Raw genomic sequence first — 9,009 nt, 5'->3', positions numbered from 1 at the left:
AAAATATGTCTAAAAAACCCCATTCATTTACTAACTTTTTGATCTCTTCAAGTTTCTTCGAAAAGTTAAGGATTTATGACAAAAAAAAATAAATGTATTGTAATGTATTTTTAAAAAGATGAGCTGTTTAACGCGAGTGTATTTTGCCGAAAGATCTAGTGGCCTGTTCTTTACAATGGAATCCGTAGAAACAAATGTCAATGTCATTTATTGTCATATTAAATAACATTTTATTAAAAAACACTCAACCAAATAGTTGACCTATGATTCTACTAGGCTAAGAAGTTTGGAACTTAGACTAAAAGTGAACAAATGATGAATAATGTTATAACAGTAACAAAAAATAAAAATCTGTCGGATATTGACAATACAATCTACAAAAAATGTTGAAAATGATTGCCTTCAGCTTCAATACAAGCATCTACTCTTGTTCTCATAGAATTGCGTATGCGTTCAAATATTCCTGGTGAATTTTTTATCGTTTCACACCCTGCTACAATGCGGTTTCGCAAATCATTGATATCTTCAACTGGCCTTGAGTAGATCAAAGATTTCAGATATCCCCATATGCAAAAATCCAAAGGATTAAGGTCAGGGGAGCGGGCTGGCCAATTTACATATCCTCCTCGACCTATCCATCGATTGGCATACACCTCATCCAAGTGACGTCTTGCACGTATACTAAAGTGGGCTGGTGCACCGTCGTGCATAAACCATAAACGTTGCCTAATTTGAATGGGAACTTCTTCAAGAATAATAGGTAATTCTTCGAGAAGATGACAATATGAGTCACCATCTAATCGTCGTGGAAGAAAATAGGGACCAATTAAATGATCGTCGATAATTCCGAGCCACACATTTAATGAAAATTGATACTGATGATTTCCTTCAAAAAAGTCATGAGGATTTTCCTCAGCCCAAATATGATTGTTACGAAAATTTCTAATACAGTCTCTTGAGAAATTCGCCTCGTCAGTAAATAAAATATTTCTTAAGAACTGCGGCGCTTGGCCGATCATATTAATAAGCCATTGACAAAAAACCACACGTGGTAAAAAATCTCGAATCAGTAACGACTGCACCCGTTGGAGATGATAGGGATATAACTGTTGTTCTTTTAAAATTCTAAAAACTACCGAATGGCTTACATTTAGGACACGAGCTATTTTCCTGGTACTAGTTTCTGGGGATTCCTCAATTAAATTAAGTACGGCTTCATCGACAGCTTCAGTTCTAACTTCTCGGCTACGGCCACAGTCATGACTTCTCTTTTCAAATTTTCCAAGTTCCCGCAAGCGTTGGTGAATATTTGTGAACGTAGTATGGTGGGGTAATCTACGCTCTGGGTACTGTTCAGCATAAAGTCTTTGCGCTTCCAATGCATTACCGTTAGCATACCCATATGTAAAATGCATATCTGCCATTTCTAAATTCGAATAGTTAACCATATTTTCGGTTTATTAACTAATATTTTCTACACAAAATCATGAAACTTGTGAAATAGTAAGAAACAGTAACAATAAATGACATTGACATTTGTTTCTACGGATTCCATTGTAAAGAACAGGCCACTAGATCTTTCGGCAAAATACACTCGCGTTAAACAGCTCATCTTTTTAAAAATACATTACAATACATTTTTTTTTTTTTGTCATAAATCCTTAACTTTTCGAAGAAACTTGAAGAGATCAAAAAGTTAGTAAATGAATGGGGTTTTTTAGACATATTTTTTAAAAGGAAAAAATTTTATCGAAAAAAAAATTATAAGAAAAAATGTCATAGGGGTTGATTATTTCAACCCCTTACAAAAATAGTTCAGGGTTGAAAAAAATTCAAAAAGTGTAGTTTTATTGACAGATAATGTTCACCAAGTTTGGTTTCTTTAGCTTGATGTACGTGGAAGATAAAAAAGAAAAACAATTTTTTCTTGTAATTTTAGGAGGGGCGTAACTTTTCAGGGGAGGGTTTTTTCAAAAAATTTTATACCAAAGACCCCTATTAATTTTCATCGGAGAATCGTCCCTTGAATTTTTTCTGTGTTATTTAGATACACCCTGTATAATCCAGAGCGGATCTGTCGAAATATGCCTCTTCTTGGATATAAGAGGGTGCAAGCTAATTTTTTATTAAATGTGTAGATCCCTAGATCTGGGCGAGGTCGGGAACATTTTCAAAATTGCAAAAATGTTTAATAAATTTAAAAAAATACCTATTTTATCTGAGGTTTTTACTTATATCTTGGACACTATGCATTTTGGGAGATTATTGAAGAGGAAAAAGTTTTAGAATTGAATTTTGCACAATATACTGTACGTTAAAAATGTTTAAATTTATTTTAAATGTTTTCATGAAAAACGGGCAAAATAATCAAGCTTTTTGGATATTTTTTTAAAATATTTTAATTGCTCCGAGGGCATTCTAATTTTGGTAAAAAAAACTTTAGAGTATAATAAAACAACACACCAAATTTTATTAAAATCGGTTCTATAGTTTTCGAAAAAAATTTTGAAAAAAAATTTTTGAATTTCCGAAATGTTGCACAGCCTCAAATAAAGCAACTAGATACTTGAAAATTTTATCACATAGAAAAGACCGCTGAACCTTTCAAACGGTTTGTGAAAAAATGAAATCGGTTGATTAGGACGGCAACAGTAAATTTTTAAAGTTAACACTGTTTTCTTTTATTTTTAAACAATTAGATTACATTTATCAATTTGCAATTTAGTTTTTTTCAAAAATTACAATTGTATTAATTACAATTGGCTGTGCAACATTTTGAAAATTCGAAATTTTTTTTTCAAAATTTTTTTCAAGAAATTATTTTGCGAAAACCATATAACCGATTTTAGTGAAATTTGGTGTGTTATCTTGTAATACTCTAAAGTTTTTTTTTATCAAAATTAGAATGACCTCGGAGCGATTAAAATATTTTAAAAACACTATCCAAAAAACTTGTTTATTTTGCCTTTCTTTCTTCAATTATTGCCACTTTACAACATCGGTAATAAATTTAAACATTTTTAACTTACAGTATATTGCGCAAAATTCAATTCAAAAACGTTATTTCCTCTTCAATATTCTTCCAAAATGCATAGGTAATGTTTCATTTAAAAAAGCAAAGGTTTGGTTTTACCTTCAAAACAAAACAGTTAATTGTTGTATATTTCTCTGATACCGCTACAAAATTTCCTACAACTTTCGTCTTTATCAGTTTTCCTAGACACAAAGATAAAAAAGTAAGAAACGCAAAATATTTTGTCACTCTGTACATTATTTTTTATGCGAAGGAAGACAGCGTTTGTAGAGTTGGTTTTTATTTGTTACTAGTATTTTGTCACCAATAGGATTGGAATTTGGTGGTCTAGGTGGTCATTCTTTCTGAAATCTATTATTGTCGTTTCTATAGGTGAAATTCAGTACAAAAAAAGTGACATAAAAGATAAAACAAGGGACCCAGTACACAAATCAACCAACCGATTTGTTGCTGAGATATCGATGATTAAAGTCAAAGGGGTCATTTTTTATTCAACCATCCATATCTCGGTAACCAAGAGTCGTAGGGAGACATTTCAAAAATCAAATTAAAGCTCACTAACCTCTATATTGATTCAGTTCGAAAAAAATCCGTGGACAGTCCAAAAAAAAATAATTATTTTTTCTCGAGATATCTCTTTTGATTCCTCGATAATCAGAGCGCAATTTTTTTTTTGTAAAAAAAACCTTGAAACTAAAGACAAAGCTTCAAAACTGCTTGTGTTTATCTCAACACAACCATTTTTCGCTGAGATACAGCCCGTCAAAAATCACTAAAAAATTTAAGACATTTTTTTGGTCCCTCTAATTTTTTCCAAATTTATAACACCGGTATAACCAAATTTTCACCGCACCATTCACAAAGGCCGCTTCGACGAAACGGTTCAGAAGAATTCTTAAACTGATAAACGCACTTTCCTGATTGGATGCAGGAGAATTGAAAGGATACATAACATTAAAAAAATTTCTGGGATGTCAAGTTACCCCGGTGGAAAATGCCGTAGGCCGGAATATGGTAGTAAGTGCGAAAAAAGAGAAGTTTCGTCGTCGGCACAACTTAATTAAGATAAAACAAGTTTTTTCTTAAAGCCCGTCTTCAGGGAACTTATAATTAACTGTATAATTTTCCATCGGAGCTAATAAGAACGACTCACTGGCCCCCTTTACAGCAGAATACACAAAAAGTGCTCGAGGAATACACTTTGCCGGGGAAACTTTTAACAATATAACTGTTTATGAAAAGTTGGCGTAATCGAATTAACACGCACAAATCTGATTATTCGGTGTCGCTTTCGAAAGACGTCGTCGGCTCCTAAAATTCTCGAGATATACCCTATACGACCCGTCAGCTAAAAAATACAGTCTTTCATGTTTAAATTCCAATCCACTAAGGAGTTTAATAATTCTGAAATCAATTTGGTTACCGGAAAGCTAATATTTTGTAATAGTTCAGGCAAAAGTCGCTCGGGAATTCGCTCTTTTTGCATTAATTAATTCCTTGGAATAATATTTTATTATATATTTTTTATTATTTAGTACAATCATGGATTTGCATGAAAATTTAGAATAAGGCCCATCTTAGGCTCAAAAAAAAAAATAAAAGTGAGTAGTGAGAGAAGTATAAGCCTGATTGACGCTTTTTGTTTTTTAGGGGTAAAAACTAGGCCTAAGTGAAAAAAATTGAAAAAATTAAGTTTTAAGCATTTTATTGATAAAAATCTTGTTCAAGCATTTATATTAAATACTGTTCTGTGTTCTCGAACATGTTTTATGATATATTTGATCTTTTCGACCCTTTATTTAACCCTTAAAAACTACCCCTATGCAAAAATAATGATAAAAAATTACTTTTTAAAGATTTGGAATGATTAACTCGTGCAATTATTTAAAATAAAAGTTATCTTATTGCTAATAAAAGAATTTGTCCATTTCAACCCCTAAAAACCACCCCTGTATTGACAAAAATGATAAAAAAATATTTTTTAAAAGTTTGGAATGCTTTAACGGTGCAATTATTCAAAATAAAAATTCCCTCATTGCTTATGAAAGAATTTGTATCTCATAACACTTTTCAACCTTTATAAATCACCCCTGTACTAAAGACATGATTAAAAATTACGTTTTAAATCTTGGAATGCTATAATTGTGCAATAATTTAAAATAAAAATTCCCTTATATTGTTTATGAAAGAATATTTTACTTTTGCCATTTTCAACTCTTATAAACTACCCTTTTACCAATATTAATGTAAATTATTTTTATTATAATCGATTTTTAAATATTATCAATCATAAAGAAATTGCTACGCTGCATATAAATAATTACACTAAATTTTTTTACTTATTTTATTTGTATAATATACATATGATATATAAAAATGAGAAAGCCTATTTTGCTCCGAAAAAATGTCACTGGTTTTTTTACCATAACTTGGTTAATTTTGAAGCTATAGTTTCCCACAAAAAAGCATTTTAAAGATAATTTCAAGAGCTGTAAGATCGATTACGTATAAAACCTTGTAAGTCCTTCGTTTTTTAAAGGGAAAGGACTTCAACCGGCGATATCTCCTTTATTTTTTATGCTATAGGAATAAAAAAGCTAAATATAGCAGCTGTCAGTTTCAATAACGTTAATGACTATATAACTTTATTTTAAAGAATAATCGTGATAACAATAACAAACAATTAAATGAGCTGCGGAAAGTGTCCCCCTCCTTGCTATAACAATAAATTAAAGCAGCTGCTGAAAGTGTCCCCCTCCTTGTTCCAAGCACTTTTCACACCTGTTCCTCAAAGAATTAAAGACATTTTCTAAGATGCTCGGGGTATAGTTAATTTCACGATTCTTGTCTATAAGTCGAGCCTGCAGATGGTTTAAATCAGGAATAGGCAGTTCAAAAATAGTGTTTTTAAGGTAAGGCCACAAAAAGAAATCACACGGCGTAATATCACATGACCTCGGTGGAAATTCATGTTCAGCATTGAGACTTATTAGTCGATTTTGGAATACTTCCCTCAACATATTCATCGTCTCGCCTGCCGTATGTGCCCTTACGCCATCTTGTTGAAAGTAAAAGTTGGTAATTTCGTTTTCTTCCAGCTGGTTAACAAAAGGAGCGATAATTTCTTCTCTATACCTTTGCGCAGTAAGAGTACCATTAAAAAAAATAGGTCCATAAATCCTCCTTCGATTGAGAGCACACCAAACTCCAATTTTTTGAGCGTGTAGAGGGCCCTCGACAAAAAAGTTATCTGGTTTTTCAGAAGACCACATTCTCATATTCTGTGAGTTTACGTAACCACTTAAATGAAACCAGGCTTCATCAGAAAAAAAGGTCATATTATGAAGTTCACCGTAGTTGTTTAAAAACCATTCACAAAATACAGCCCGTCGCGGAAAATCAACTTCATAAAGTTCTTGCTGACAAATTAAACGATAGGAGAACAAACGCAAATCTTTTTTTAACACTGTGTGGCAGGTACCGACTGATACTCCCACCATTTGTGATAAAACACGTACAGAAGTTCTTGGCGCATTTTCCATTATTTGTTGGACATTTTCTTTTAATTCTTTAGTCCGCTTTTTAGGTCGGCCGCTTCCTTCTTTTCTTGTTACACTGCCCGTTTCACGAAAAACATTAACACAACGCTGAACTGCACTTTGAAGAATTTTGTACTCAACAACGCCGGGAAATTGATTTTGAAATTCTATGAAACATTCCTCAATAGAATACTTCCATATTCCATCAATCTTGCGTCCATTTCTAAAGTAGGACTCTATGATAAACACTTTTTGTTCTTGAGAAAACACCATTTTAAACGCTTTTTAAAACGAAAATATTCAAATTGATGACGTTTAAGTTCATTTGCTATACGCTACGCCCTACGTCCAAATTTTCAGAACCAACTTGACCACGTTTTTATTTGAACGCTCGTTATAAAACCAGAGTGACATATATCAAAAGACGGCTCAATATCATAGATGAATTTGATATGCATAAATTAGGTAAACGATTAAATGTAGAGCAGATATCTTTAATGAACTGAAGTCAATGATATTTTATTATCAAATGTCAAATTAAATTATAAATTTTAACAAATGTCAAAACTAAAGTTTTCAGAAATTAAGGAATATTTAATAATAAGTAATAAATTTATATATTAAAAATAAAAGGACATTGTAACAAATGTATTAGGTATAAGAAGTGCAGTGAAAGTGTTGTGAAAAAAGGACGCCCAAAGACTGGAATGTATGTGAAGGGACCTTAAGGAAAAATAAACACTAGAAATTTCTAGAAGGTGAAAAAACAATTGTTTATTTACTAGTTACGGCTTGGTTTTTTGGTAAAAAAGCTAGAGAGGAGAAGTAGCTCCAACAAAAATTAAATAATTCAAGAAAAAACAGTCAAGAAGTAAATTATAACTTACTAGTAACATCCATAATCGTTTGTTTTCAAAATCCACATAAAGAAAGTCGACAGTGAAGAAATTTTGCAACAAATATCAGGCAGTATCCGGAGAGGTGTTCCAGTGGCCCATAAATGGTACAACAGACATCGTCAGCGTTTCCAACAAGGAGAGAAGTACCCAGTAACCAACAGGTACCTACAAATTAGAAAAATAAAGTGCACTAAAGTATTAATTCATAGCTATAGCTTACAAATAACAAAGTATTAATGCAATATACCTTAGAAAAGGGAAAATTAATATAACAGGACTTACGTGCACTAATTTACATACTAGCAATCCAAAAAACTAGCTTTAAAAACTCTAATATTGAATGAGCTCACAACAGGTTCTAAAAGGGACGATCATCTTAATCTAAACGTCAAATCATGTGAATTAAATTTGTATAAATTAAGATATGCAATACAATACACGGGCGAATGGTTAAGGTAGTATCAATCAGAATTAAAACAGTAAAAATTTTGAAAATAAAAAGGAAAAATACCCAGTCCTTGTATTGTAAAAATTGTTATACGATAAGGAAAGGTACAGAAAAACCAAAATATTCTTTATGATTGTTCAACTTAAAAAAAAATCATTTATACGAAGTCATTTCTGATTTAAAGCCAACCAGTTGAAAATTTTGTTTTCTTATAATCTCCTTAACTAATTTAAATAAATATTGTATAAAATTGTTAAAACTCTATTTTCTGGCGTGCTGCATTGAGCGAGTTTATGAATGAATGAAACAGAACCGACTCCTCAGATTCAAATTAAAACAAATATCTGAGTGACAGCTAGCAATGGATAAAAAAATTTAATATACGAGGTGAATAAAATTGAGGTTTACAGTTAATCTAAATATAAATAAAAAGTAATTATAGAAACAAAATCAAAATACAAAACAATACTCAATACACAAAATTGAATTAAATTAAATTAAAATTAAATTAAATTTATTATAAAACCACATCAAAATAATATTTTATATAAAATTTTCATAACAATGTATCCTCTTATATAACATGTGAGCTTTTTACGTAAAATATACGTGCTCTTAAATGTATTCTATTAAAGTTGCATAGTTATTTATTTATCCAACTAAAGTAAAGCGATGTGCTAAATACGTTGTAAGTTATACGAGTACGGTTTATATAATATCACTAGAAACAGTAGAGCCGTATGAGAAAAATCCTCTTTAATAGCCCACTCTGTTAATATAAAGCGAAACGTTTCCTCGTGACCCACTAATGCACTACCCCATTCCCTATTCGTATACATGAGGGTGACTTTTGACCGACACCCCATTTATCTTGCGTTTTGGGATCAAAACGTAGTAATGCTACATCCGATTCCAACACATCAAAAGGCTTTTAAGAAGCGTCTGCAAACCACGTTGCGGTTTCATCAAATGAAAATCACACAGAGACATGTTTCTCTCATCATTTTACTCATGTTTGAAGAAAATACTGGAATTATTGCCATTCATATCTTTTAACCAAAGTTCCTATCCATGCGTTTATTAGTAATG

This window comes from Anoplophora glabripennis, unplaced genomic scaffold (assembly GCF_000390285.2).
Source record: "Anoplophora glabripennis isolate ALB-LARVAE unplaced genomic scaffold, Agla_2.0 scaffold11, whole genome shotgun sequence".
NCBI classification, from domain to species: Eukaryota; Metazoa; Arthropoda; class Insecta; order Coleoptera; family Cerambycidae; genus Anoplophora; species Anoplophora glabripennis.
Note: the sequence above shows the minus strand (reverse complement) of the source record.